At 39.1% G+C, this 14,430-nt stretch overlaps 1 protein-coding gene across 2 annotated transcripts in view; it reads left to right on the top strand.

Annotated features, from left to right (window-relative positions):
• The first annotated feature begins 3,564 nt into the window (after positions 1-3,564).
• LOC143788498 (beta-1,3-galactosyltransferase 2-like) overlaps positions 3,565-14,430 on the top strand; it is a 49,625-nt gene continuing 38,759 nt past the window's right edge. The window contains exon 1 of one of the 2 annotated variants that reach the window (XR_013218648.1): positions 3,565-3,682. The gene's annotated coding sequence lies outside the window, so the exon portion shown is untranslated. The remainder of the gene's footprint in view (positions 3,683-14,430) is intronic. The other variant, XM_077278195.1, reaches the window with a different exon arrangement.

Raw genomic sequence — 14,430 nt, 5'->3', positions numbered from 1 at the left:
CATGATATGGAGAGTGGATGGACCCCAGCCCTATGCCGGTTTTGCCATGTCTTCATCAGGAGGCATGGTCTGGAGTCATTTCAGGGCCAGTATATGTATAGTAGGAGGACCAATCTGGTCCTCTGTTGATAAGCGAAGCAAAGTCAGTCATCGGCGCATCACGTAAGCGAACTTCCTCTTGCGCCCGTGAGACACAAGCAATCCACCGCTGCTAGGCAACAGAGATCGCTTGCGAACACACCGTGGCACATCGGGAAGTCCCATGTGAAGCCAGATCCAGGTATGCGCACAGGCAAGTGGGTGAGTTATACAGAGCAGGAGCCAATTACCTAATGGAGCCATAAAACAGGATGGATACGCTCCAAATCAGAATGAAATTGTGCTTGGGTTGAAGTCTCGATGTATATGCATAAAATACATATACATATTTAAAGGGAATTAAGTGTGAAGGAAAAATTCACAATAAGTGATATCAAGTGAATGAGTGAAAACAAATAAGTGTGAAAATAATGCACCTGAGTAATATAACCCAAGTGATGAAGGGAAGGGAAAGTAGTGGGCCTACTCAAAGAGGTTTTCTATAAGAGGACCATGTTGCAAACATGATATAATGAAAAACAATGAAAGGAAAAATAATATGATAAAAGAATAGAAGATTGTACAGTGAGTACAGTGAATAGGTACATATTAATTAATGCACTGATATGAAAAAACAAGATATTGAAAAATTGAATATGTAGAACAATATAACAATAATTTACAGATTACATCACAGCACTTAGATATAATCAAATGACAATAGAAATAATATTCCCCCCAAAATACATAAAATAAAAATGGCAGCCTTGAGAGAGTAAAGTCCAGATGAATATCATCAGGAAGGCAAATGGGCAGAAATTACACCAAATCCTGGACTTCGCAGATCCATATACTGATCCTAGCTCAGTAGTCCCAAGATAAAGGAATGGATAGAAATACAAATATCTATCAAAAATAAAAAAGAACATAATTAAAAAAAAATAAAAACGTATACTAACATAAAAACTTGTACACATAGGATAGAAGAAAATTTATAAGAAGGACCCAAAACCATGATTTTCATTTAACCCCTCAGGTATCAAGGTTTTGAGCCTGAAGATCTATTGGCTCTCAACCTGAGACAACATCTTGAACAGATTCCCACCCCTCACTCCCAAGGATACCTGGTCAATGGCCATGAAACGGAGCCTACTTGCATCAGAGACATGCACTTCCTTGAATATATATATATATATATATATATATATATATATATATATATATATATATACATATATATATATATATATATATATATATATATATATATATATATATATATATATATATATACTGTATTGCCCAAGTTGGTAGCAGGTATAAGGAGCAGGCTCACAGGTTGAGTCTGACACAAAGCCAGAACCTGCTACTAAGAGCCATGGGTGGACAAACACTCCACTAAGAGCTAACCTGTTAAATGCTGCTATCAAACTCTGTTAGCAGCATTAACAGCGCACTGCCATGAGGGCCCATCATTCTATCATGGGCTGCTATGACTGCTGGTGGTCTGCTGAAGATGTCAGTGCCTGCCATTATGGAGCTCCACCAAAATCCAGCTTGTGGCTGAGCTTTAAAGGATTTCATGATTCTCTGGCCGGTGACTCTCTACTAGGGACTTCATCGGAACCTTGACCTCACCTTATGCTACAGGCGCACACCTTAATCTTCTTTAACACATTTTTCAAGTAATGGGTGGTAGTTGTTTACCAATTCAGGCAGTGGGTAGTTTTTCATAATGTGCAGCGCTAGTTCTTATTAACTCTGGGAAAATAAAGAAAATGCATAAGTTTGAATAAAGCCCTTTCCCCTTCCCTTGCAAGCTAAATATAACAAAAAATTTAAAAATTCCAAAGAAGTTTAAAGTTCGATCTATCAAAATATAAAAATAATTGACCTGATTTTAAACAGAAAAAAAATCCATGTGCCGCAATACCGCAAAAAAAAATGTAAATAATATAAGAAATCCCAAAATAATATTATTGGTCTGGGGCAACACACGTGTGTTGTCTACAACCAGACCCATCAATTAGCTCCAAATGGCATAGGAAAGAATATGAGAAACCGGAGCATGATTATATAGAAAAGATACTTTATTATAACAAAATCATTAATTAAAACTAGCAATAACATTTAGAGGTGTACAGTAAATACCATGATATACACATGGGGGGGCACCCACCTCTCTCAATGCTCCTATAACAGTTTCAAAGGGAAAACCCTTCCATATCATAAAACCAGGGCAAGTGGCTAATGGGTAATCAGATATTGGTTACAGGAATAGAGTATGTAATAAATAAGATCAAGTCCGCTTACCAGGATACTAAAAGAGGAGGATAGAGAGGTAGGGTCCCGCCAGAGTACCGGCTCCCGACACGTGTTTCGCGGCTACAGGACGCCGCTTTTTCCTTGAAAAAGCGGCGTCCTGTAGCCGCGAAACATGTGTCGGGAGCCGGTACTCTGGCGGGACCCTACCTCTCTATCCTCCTCTTTTAGTATCCTGGTAAGCGGACTTGATCTTATTTATTACATACTCTATTCCTGTAACCAATATCTGATTACCCATTAGCCACTTGCCCTGGTTTTATGATATGGAAGGGTTTTCCCTCTGAAACTGTTATAGGAGCATTGAGAGAGGTGGGTGCCCCCCATGTGTATATCATGGTATTTACTGTACACCTCTAAATGTTATTGCTAGTTTTAATTAATGATTTTGTTATAATAAAGTATCTTTTCTATATAATCATGCTCCGGTTTCTCATATTCTTTCCTAAAAAAAAATGTAAGTAGCAAAATGTCATATCTATTCAAAAATGGTATAAGGAAAAATTATATAAATATAAATAAGCTCTCATACAGCTTTATTGAGCAAAAAATGAAAACGTTGCAGGTTTCAAAAGATAGTGGTATAATAAAAACATTTATTTTATTTTTTTTACACATTTCTGATTTTTTAAAATTACTAAAGTAATATAAAAAAAACTGTTTGGTATTGCTGTATTTGTACTAATGAGGATAATCATATTGTCAGGTAATTTTTCCCACACAATATATGCCGTAAAAAGAATTGAAAAAAAAGTCAGAATTACGTTTTTTTTCACAATTTCACCACACTTGGCTTTTACACTGTACGATGTGTGGTAAAGGTAAAATGAATGGTGTCATTCAAAAGAGCAATTCATCTCGCAAAAAAGAAGCCCTCATATGTCATTGTGGACAGAAAAGTAAAAATAAGTTATGGCTCCTGGAAGAAAGGAGAGGAAAAAACAATAATAGAAATGGATATTGACAATGTCAGGAAGAGGTTTAAGAACATAATTATTTTAAACAAAAGGAAAGCTATAAAATCACAGATGAAAACACTTTCAGTACCACAACAATAGTACAATAGTAAGAAACCTAAAAGTTTACAGTTCTTACTGTAGTTCTTTGACAGAGAATCCCGAACTACCAGAAAGTAACTTTACACGTTTTGCAATGTTCTACTTTAGACTGCTGACCAGGAAAGGTGTGGTGAACACATATTGTATTGTATTCTTATTCACCTGCAAGCTTTGAGGGAAGCTGGTCACATCCTTGCTGCTCTCTTCTAATGCACATCAGACAGGTATGGGATATGAGCTATATGTACAAGTGACTGGTAAACCACCTGAAATCCTGTGTAGAGTATAGATCGCTGTATGATTTATTAATGTTATATACTGTTCATGTTCTTTGTTTTATTTTACAAATGAACAAAGAAAGCAGTTTATACAGGATGGATAGATTATTAGATTATTGGACCTTTCTGAATTCTAATGTCAGGGTTCAGTTTGCTTTTGGTTCATTACTTAATTTATGATGTCACCATTAACATGGTATTTATTGAGTCAGTAGTGTATCGTACAGGGACGTAGAGCTCTTTGCAATTATTTAATGCAGACATATATCTATAAGGATAGTCAGATATACATTAACAATCCACCTGTCAAGCTCTTCTTTTATCATTTAATAGTAGTTTTAAAGCTTGAGCTGAAAGCAATCCCTGATCTTAGCTGATTCAGAATCATTGAGGGTGTTCACATATTACTCACATTCGATGTACTTCAGATTTCACAAAAACTTGAAAACAGCTGTAGTGACCTTGATCCCTTTTCCATCCACATGCTCACATTTATTCAGTTAAATGGGTTATCCAGGACTTTATCTACTATGGAACTAAAGACTTATTGGCAGGTAGTTGCCAACTAGCTGCTTGTTCTGCCAAGTGCCAATCTCTCCAGGCAAAGATCGGTCACTGACTGGTTCTGGCGGTTAGTTGCCTTTGAGGTTTTAACATGGCCAGGAGTAGATGCCATGCGCTAGGTTCTCATTTTCCACACCCCACCCCAATACATTACATGAAAATGAGGGTTCTGGCTAGGTGCATGTGCTGTCAATCCCTGGGTGATACACTTCTGCAGACTGTATGCTGATATTGAGTTGGGAAGCCAGGACCAAATGGTATGAAGATGAAGAAAGGAGAACAAAGTCCAAACATAAACTTTTATTTACTGCTCATGAACTTGATAAAGATCACATACATCAAATAGAAGGCAAAACACTTTATTAAAGCTTCATTTGAAGTATACAGAGATAGGCACTTCATGGTTACAGTTGGTGGTGCTTTACTTTCTTCACAGCACTCAACCGTTCAGCCCACTAAAATGGAATGCACCATCTTCCCTTGTGAGGGCCCCATGGGTCGAGGTGTAACTCTACTGCCCCTCACAGCTACTCCCAGTTTACAACCGACTAATGAGGACCCCACTTGCTGAGGTACGTTGGTACAACTTCTTAATAATACTTTGAAAGTCCACTGCTCTTCATAGGAGAATTCATGCCCCATTAAGGTGACCATAGCTTCCTTCCAATACAGACAACTGTCAACTTATGTTTGAGTACTTCCACTCTCATTCCACCTTTAGTGGGTCATCTGATTCCCATGGGCAAAGTTCTGTACCTTTTAGATAGCCTTCCTAACCTGACCCAAGGCTCTCATACTGCCTCTCTCCTGAGCTCTGTTCTTTCTCTTTAAGAAGCCCTCCATGGCTTGGACTTCAAACTCATGGTACCTTAAATAGCCTCCTTTCTATTGTCTCACCACTGCTGGATGAAGCATTTCCCTGTGAAATGTGCATCGGTTGTGGTAGGCCCCTGGATATTTGTCTATCAGGTAATTATGTGCAATATCAATGAAGTTTGCTTACTTGGTTTATTTTGTATATTCTGTATATGTCTTTGATAATTTATGTCTGATATCAAAGCATGATGCTTTGTTTGATCCACCTGCCTACCTGGCTGCGATATTGGCGAATCTATACTTTATATGCATATAAGTCTAAGCTTTCTCTTACAGTTGTTCTCAAAAGTTTACATACCCAGGCAGAATTTTTGTTCTCGTGTCCTTTTTCAGAGAATATGAATGATAACACCAACATTTTTTCTCCACTCATGCTTAGTGGTTGGGTGAAGCCATTTATTGTCAAACTACTGTGTTTTCTTTTTTAAATCATAATGACAACCAAAACATCCAAATGACCCTGATCAAAAGTTCACATACCCTGGTGATTTTGGCCTGAGAACATGCACCGAAGTTGACACAAATCGATTATAGATAAGTATATTCTGTGTGCATCCTTAAGTTTCCAGAAATAATAATGTTTAAAAGAAGTGATAACATTTTTATGCAATATCTACTCAATTTACTTAGTAGTAAAATGAATGATCTGTGTCAAAGAAGCAAAAGCCAGATGACACCTTGTCTGGCAGTGATAATCTGTTGCTGATGAAATACTGAGTGCAATGAAACCACAGTAAACAGAACAAGTGACACATCCCTGGAATTAGGCTTTCTGTCCCTAAACTATGCTGCTCTCAATTTAATTTAAAAAAAACAGCTAAGAGATTCCCTTCAAATCTCAAAACAATGATTAAGTATTAAATGGTAGTTTGATTATTTTCCCTTTTTTATATTGTCAGGCATTTTACTTTCATAGCATTCAATTATAACTTTAACCCCTTTCCGACACTGGGCGTGCATTTATGCAGATGTCGGACTCCCTCCCTTTGATGTGGGCTCTGGCAGTAATCCAACCTCTTTCCCTGCACATGTCAGCTGTTTTGATCAGCTGACATGTGCCCAGAACATACGCTGGTGGAATTTTGCACCATTCAAAATAAAACAATAAAAAAATCAAGCCTACACATATTTGGTATCGCTGTTATGATCCCAGTGGCTGGGGATCACAGGAAATACTAGCTAAGTAACTAAACATAGACACGAGCTCTAGGGAGATGGTAACTGGACTGACCGCAAAACCTGATCCTATCCAAACACACTAAAGGTAGCCGGTGAACGTGCCTAAAATCCTGGACGTCTCGACGCAGCCTGAGAAACTGACTACCCCTAAAGAGAAAGCAAGACCTCACTTGCCTCAAGAGAAATAACCCCAAAGATATAGGAAGCCCCCAACAAATAATAACGGTGAGGTAAGGAGAAAAGACACACGTAGGAATGAAAACAGATTCAGCAAATGAGGCCCGCTAATACTAGATAGCAGAAGACAGATAGCGAACTGTGCGGTCAGCAAAAAACCCTACCAAAATATCCACGCTGAGAATTCAAGAACCCCCACACCAACTAACGGTGTGGGGGGAGAAACTCAGCCCCCTGGAGCTACCAGCAAGCTGGGAAATCACATATTAGCAAGCTGGACAAGAAACAAATAGAACACTGATGATCAAAAAATGAACAAAACGGAAACTTAGCTTCTCTTGAAGAGACTGGGAGAAAGGTAGTCAGAAGGAATCAGAATAGCACTGAATAAATTGACAGTAGGCATAGACTGAGAGTCCAAGTGAGCTTAAATAGAAAACCAGCCCACAGATAACGAGACAGCTGATGCCAGTCACAAACCTGCAGAAAGACAGCACTCACACAGTACCACTTGTGACCACAAGAGGGAGCCCAGAAATAGAGTTCACAACATATCGCCATGTTCAGAATCGCTCAATCTATCAAAATAAATGGAGTAACCTTATCGCTAAACGTCGTAGCGAGAAAAAAGTCAAAATGCCAGAATTGGCGATCCAAAGAACATATGTGCACCAAAATTGTATCATTAAAAAGGTAAGCTTGGTACGCAAAAAGTAAGCCCTCACCCAACCAGAGATGACGAAAAATGGAGACTTTAGGGGTATCAGAAAATGGTGCAATTTTTTTTTCACAAAATTTGGAATTCCTTTTCACCACTTAGATAAAAAATAACCTAGACATGTTTGGTGTCGATGAACTCATAATGACCTGTAGAATCATAATGGCCGGTCAGTTTAAGCATTTAGTGAACCTAGTAATAAAGCCAAACAAAAACAACTGTGGGATTGCACTTTTTTTTTGCAGTTTCTCCGCACTTGGAATTTTTTTCCCGTTTTCTAGTACGTGACATGGTAAAATCAATAGTGTTGTTCAAAAGCACAACTTGTCCCACAAAAAACAAGCCCTAACATGAACATATTGATGAAAAAAAATAAAAAAGTTATGGCTCTGGGAAGAAGGGGAGTGAAAAATGAAAACGCAAAACCGAAAAAAGCTCCGGGGATAAGGGGTTAATATACAAAAGAGTCATGTGTCATGAATTGTTAGAAAAAGAGAGAATTTATTATATTATTCCATTACAGCATTTTCCATACAGTTTCACAAGTATATTTATACTGTTATGAAAATTATCAAATAAATCGTAACGAAAGGTTTGTGAAAATTTGTCAAATATAATATAGCGTAAAAATCTGTATCTGTAAATTTCTGCTATTACATTGCACTTTTTTTATAATTGGAATTTTTATTGAAGAATTTTCATATTTCACAGAATACAATTTAAAAAAATAAAAAGGCAAATGTGTGAACATATAACAAGGTTTCAATGAAAACAGATTAAGCCAGATACAGAATAGAGATATGCAGTGGATTATGGTGGTAATCAAAAATTATAATTTTTAACAGTCTGAAAAGCGGGGAAGACATACAGGACTTACAATGGATGGAAGTGAGAAAGAATAAAAACATGCATTAGGGAGTAAAGATGAGGAGAGGAATAAGTGTGTCCAAACTCAATTATTCATGGGAATCCAGAAAGTGTCCCATGGCGAACATATTGCATTACTTTTCTCAACCCTATTTTCATTCATAGCAGTGCAATATTCATGATTTCCAAAGTCTTTGATCCTAGTATATAGGTCTAGTAAAGACACGGGAGTTACATTGCACTTAAATCACATACATTGTTGTCCTTCTGAATTTCATGAAAAGGGGTTTTCACTGGTGAATAAATAACCCAGTCAATACAAAATAAAACATTGAAAGGTCATTAAATAGACATGAGCAGATCGATCTGTGGAGATGAGTTTCCTGAATTTCACTGTTCTATGCAAATTCAGAAATTTTTAGAATTGTTTAACAAAAAAACCTTGCAAGCTAATGTAATTTTGCGTGGCTGTACTAGCTTCCCCATAACTCTCTGCAGCTGTGATATCTATCAAATTATCACACTTTGTACATTGATTGTCAGTTAGACATCCGTGTTCCCAGTGGAGCAAGGTCGGCCACCAGCCTGTCACTTTCAAATGGCAGAGTAGGTTGCCATCTCCAGATTACGCTAGATATACATGTCATATTAAATGTCATCAGATGTCCCTCATTCTCTACTTCTCTCATTATCTGCTTCTCACCACTCTTTTTCTTCTCTTTCTTTCTTCTACTTTCACCCTATATTAAGATTCGTTCAGTGACATATTTTGAGAAAATTTGGTGAAGCCAGAGAATTTAAATTTTTGTTGATCCCCATATCTCTCCCATTAAGGATTCTTAATTCCTGGGATCTCCAGCTACTGAGGTGTCCCAAATACTTTTAATTTTTTCACAGCAGACATGCTTTGCCTTTACCCACTCTTTATCTGCAAGCTCCTCTATTCAGATTCATTCTCTCCATAAATGATGGTTCTATTTTTTTTATAGAGGACCTGTCACCAATCTTGCTTTAGAAAATACTAATATGAAATAACAATATTGGAAAAGCTTTTTTCATACCCAAGTCACTATGAAAGAAGCTTTACAATGGACCATGATTGCACGCTGTGGGAATATAATATGACCATTTTATAGGCAACACATAATAGATAGAGTTTAAGAAACTATTTTTCCTGAAAAAAGGTTGTCTGATAAGAAAGTGTTCTGTATAAATATCTATTTTTAAACCCTTGCCATTTTTGCAGTTTGCTTTATTTGAAAATGCCTTACTTTTCTCTCTAAACAGCTATTCTGTATATCTGTTTTCTAACTTTACTTCCTTTGATGTTTCTTTCAAGTCCAAGCATTTACTGGAGGTTCACAAATGGGACATCATCAGGAAGATGGCCCTGCAGTCACTCCTCCATAGCCAGGGAGCAGTGATGATAGAAGCAAGGGGAGTGAACGCAGCACTGTTGTCTGATGACGATCCATTTATGGGCGGTGACAGAAGCTGTGGGGCAATGCTGTGGTCACTTCTTCCTGCTTCTTTCACTGCAATTTAGAATATCATCATCAAGAGCTGTGTGAAAGAAGCTATGGTAAGTTACAAATACCTGCCTCTTTCACTGTGATTGATTTGGGATGTCATTAGGAGGCGTGATGAAAGTAGTTATGGTAAGTCACAAGTGCTTGCTTTCACTGTAATTTATTTGTGATGTCTTCAGGGGCTGGTGATGAAAGAAGCTGTTGTAAGTAGGGTTGAGCGAAACGGGTCGATCATTTTCAAAAGTCGCCGACTTTTGGCTAAGTCGGCGTCTCATGAAACCCGATCCGACCCCTGTGCTTGTCGGCCATGCGGTACGCGACTTTCGCGCCAAAGTCGCGTTTCAATGACGCGAAAAGCGCCATTTCTCAGCCAATGAAGGTGAACGCAGAGTGTGGGCAGCGTGATGACATAGATCCTGGTCCCCACCATCTTAGAGAAGGGCATTGCAGTGATTGGCTTGCTGTCTGCGGCGTCACAGGGGCTATAAAGGGGCGTTCCCGCCGACCGCCATCTTACTGCTGCTGATCTGAGCTTAGGGACAGGTTGCTGCCGCTTCATCAGAAGCAGGGAGAGCGTTAGGCAGGGTCCACTAACCACCAAACCGCTTGTGCTGCAGCGATTTCCACTGTCCAACACCACCTTCGGTGTGCAGGAACAGTGGAAGCTATTTTTTTTTTTTTTTCCCCTCAGCGCTGTAGCTCATTGGGCTGCCCTAGAAGGCTCCGTGATAGCTGTATTGCTGTGTGTACGCCACTGTGGAAACCAACTGCTTTTTTCAAAGCACATATCCTCTTGTTCCTTCCTTTCTGCACAGCTATCTTTTTTGTTTGTCCACACTTTTTATTTAATTTGTGCATCAGTCCACTCCTATTGCTGCCTGCCATACCTGGCTTACATTACTGCAGGGAGATAGTAATTGTAGGACAGTTTTTTTTTTTTTTTTGTTTTTTTTTTGTGGGAGATTAAGATTGGCATTTCTGCTACAGTGCCATCCCTGTGTGTGCCATCTCTCACTGAGTGGGCCATAGAAAGCCTATTTATTTTTTCCGTGATTTGTGTTCTAAAATCTACCTCAACACAGAAACACTACATCAATCAGTGGGAGAAAAATATTGGCCTCAGTCAGGGCTTGTGTGCCACTGCTGTGTGTGCGCTATCTCTCATTCAGTGGGCTATAGCAAGCCTATATTTTTTTTTTTTTTTTTTTTTAATATTATTTGGTTTCAAAAGTCTCCCTGAAAAAAAAAAAAAACCTAAAAAAACAGTGGGAGAGTAATATTGCCCTTTCAGCTTGTGTGCCAGTCTTGACTCCTGGGTGTGCCACCTCTCTCCCTCTCATTCAGTGGGCCATAGAAAGCCTATTTATTTTTTTTTTTAAATATTATTGGGTTTCTAAAGTCTCCCTGAAAAAACAAAAAATACATAAAAAAACAGTGGGAGAGTAATATTGCCCTTTCAGCTTGTGTGCCAGTCTTGACTCCTGGGTGTGCCACCTCTCTCCCTTTCATTCAGTGGGCCATAGAAAGCCTATTTTTTTTTTTTTTAATATTATTTGGTTTCTAATTCTCCCTGAAAAAAAAAAAAAAACCTAAAAAAACAGTGGGAGAGTAATATTGCCCTTTCAGCTTGTGTGCCAGTCTTGACTCCTGGGTGTGCCACCTCTCTCCCTCTCATTCAGTGGGCCATAGAAAGCCTATTTATTTTTTTTTTTAAATATTATTGGGTTTCTAAAGTCTCCCTGAAAAAAACAAAAAATACATAAAAAAACAGTGGGAGAGTAATATTGCCCTTTCAGCTTGTGTGCCAGTCTTGACTCCTGGGTGTGCCACCTCTCTCCCTTTCATTCAGTGGGCCATAGAAAGCCTATTTATTTTTTTTTTTAAATATTATTGGGTTTCTAAAGTCTCCCTGAAAAAACAAAAAAAACCTAAAAAAACAGTGGGAGAGTAATATTGCCCTTTCAGCTTGTGTGCCAGTCTTGACTCCTGGGTGTGCCACCTCTCTCCCTCTCATTCAGTGGGCCATAGAAAGCCTATTTATTTTTTTTTTTAAATATTATTGGGTTTCTAAAGTCTCCCTGAAAAAACAAAAAATACATAAAAAAACAGTGGGAGAGTAATATTGCCCTTTCAGCTTGTGTGCCAGTCTTGACTCCTGGGTGTGCCACCTCTCTCCCTTTCATTCAGTGGGCCATAGAAAGCCTATTTTTTTTTTTTTTAATATTATTTGGTTTCTAATTCTCCCTGAAAAAAAAAAAAAAACCTAAAAAAACAGTGGGAGAGTAATATTGCCCTTTCAGCTTGTGTGCCAGTCTTGACTCCTGGGTGTGCCACCTCTCTCCCTCTCATTCAGTGGGCCATAGAAAGCCTATTTATTTTTTTTTTAAAATATTATTGGGTTTCTAAAGTCTCCCTGAAAAAAAAAAAAAAAACTAAAAAAACAGTGGGAGAGTAATATTGCCCTTTCAGCTTGTGTGCCAGTCTTGACTCCTGGGTGTGCCACCTCTCTCCCTCTCATTCAGTGGGCCATAGAAAGCCTATTTATTTTTTTTTTAAAATATTATTGGGTTTCTAAAGTCTCCCTGAAAAAAACAAAAAATACATAAAAAAACAGTGGGAGAGTAATATTGCCCTTTCAGCTTGTGTGCCAGTCTTGACTCCTGGGTGTGCCACCTCTCTCCCTTTCATTCAGTGGGCCATAGAAAGCCTATTTATTTTTTTTTTTAAATATTATTGGGTTTCTAAAGTCTCCCTGAAAAAACAAAAAAAACCTAAAAAAACAGTGGGAGAGTAATATTGCCCTTTCAGCTTGTGTGCCAGTCTTGACTCCTGGGTGTGCCACCTCTCTCCCTCTCATTCAGTGGGCCATAGAAAGCCTATTTATTTTTTTTTTTAAATATTATTGGGTTTCTAAAGTCTCCCTGAAAAAAACAAAAAATACATAAAAAACAGTGGGAGAGTAATATTGCCCTTTCAGCTTGTGTGCCAGTCTTGACTCCTGGGTGTGCCACCTCTCTCCCTCTCATTCAGTGGGCCATAGAAAGCCTTTTTTTTTTTTGGTTTTTTTAATATTATTTGGTTTCTAAAGTCTCCCTGAAAAAAACAAAAAAAACATAAAAAACAGTGGGAGAGTAATATTGCCCTTTCAGCTTGTGCGCCAGTCTTGACTCCTGGTTGTGCCACCTCTCTCTCTCTAATTGTGGGCCATAGAAAGCCTTTTTTTTTTTTTAAAATATTATTGGGTTTCTAAAGTCTCCCTGAAAAAACAAAAAATACATAAAAAAACAGTGGGAGAGTAATATTGCCCTTTCAGCTTGTGTGCCAGTCTTGACTCCTGGGTGTGCCACCTCTCTCCCTCTCATTCAGTGGGCCATAGAAAGCCTTTTTTTTTTTTGGTTTTTTTAATATTATTTGGTTTCTAAAGTCTCCCTGAAAAAAACAAAAAAAACATAAAAAACAGTGGGAGAGTAATATTGCCCTTTCAGCTTGTGCGCCAGTCTTGACTCCTGGTTGTGCCACCTCTCTCTCTCTAATTGTGGGCCATAGAAAGCCTTTTTTTTTTTTTTTTTTAATATTATTTGGTTTCTAAAGTCTCCCTGAGAAAAAAAAATAAATAAATTAGGTGGGAGATTAATATTGACATTAGTGCTTGAGTGACAGTCCTGCGTGTGTGTCATCTCTGTGATTTTGTGCCACAGAAAACAGAGTGTGTAACATTGTGCCTGATTTTCCTTGTGGTCTCACCAACCTGTTAAGGGATATTGAAATCATACTGAAGTTATAGCTCACCGTGTAAGTTGTTTGATAGCAACAAATAAAGTTACTTTGGTTAAGATTTTAAAACAATGAGGAAGTCTGGTGCAAGAGGTCGTCGTGGGCGTTCATTGTCAGCTGGTAATGATGGTAGTGGTAGTGGAGCATCAGGTGGTCGTGGGGATAAAAATATTCCACCTAAGTCTGGAGCTGTGGAGCCAGTTTCGTCGTCAGGCTACACAAGGCCTCGAACGCTCTCTTTTCTGGGAGTAGGAAAACCGCTTTTAAAGGCGGAGCAGCAACAGCAAGTTTTGGCTTACATTGCAGACTCAGCCTCTAGCTCTTTTGCCTCCTCTTCCGAAACTGGTAAATGTAAAAGCAGCGCGTCGCTTGTGGATGTTCACGGTCAGGGACAAGTCGCTTCCTTGTCCTCCTCAGCAAAAACTACAACAAGAGAGAAGGATGCAGCAGGCGACACAACGGGTCACTCCATGGAGCTCTTTACACATACCGTCCCTGGCTTAGAAAGTGAAACATTTAACAGGCCATGCCCATTACAAGTATATTCTGACATGGAGTGCACTGATGCACAGCCACAGCCAGAGTACTATGCTGCTCCTTTGACTCAGACCACCACATTGCCCTCTCAGGGTACAGATCCACAATCAGACCCTGATGAGACTATGTTGCCCCGCCACGAACGCTATACCACCGACCGACACAGTGACACAGACGAAGTTGCACACGAGCTCGAAGAGGAGGTAATAGATGACCCAGTTATTGACCCCGATTGGCAGCCATTGGGGGAACAGGGTGCAGGCGGCAGTAGTTCAGAAGCGGAGGTGGAGGAGGGGCCGCAGCAGGCATCAACATCGCAACAGGTTCCATCTGCCGGGCCCGTATCTGGACCAAAACGCGTGTCAAAGCCAAAACCTGTTGGAGCACAGCGTTGCCATCCGGTTAAAGCTCAGTCTGCAATCCCTGAAAAGGGATCAGAGTCTAGGAAGAGTGCAGTCTGGCATTTTTTTAAA

This window comes from Ranitomeya variabilis, chromosome 8, assembly GCF_051348905.1.
Source record: "Ranitomeya variabilis isolate aRanVar5 chromosome 8, aRanVar5.hap1, whole genome shotgun sequence".
NCBI lineage: Eukaryota > Metazoa > Chordata > Amphibia > Anura > Dendrobatidae > Ranitomeya > Ranitomeya variabilis.
This window is presented reverse-complemented; position numbering and strand designations above follow the sequence as displayed.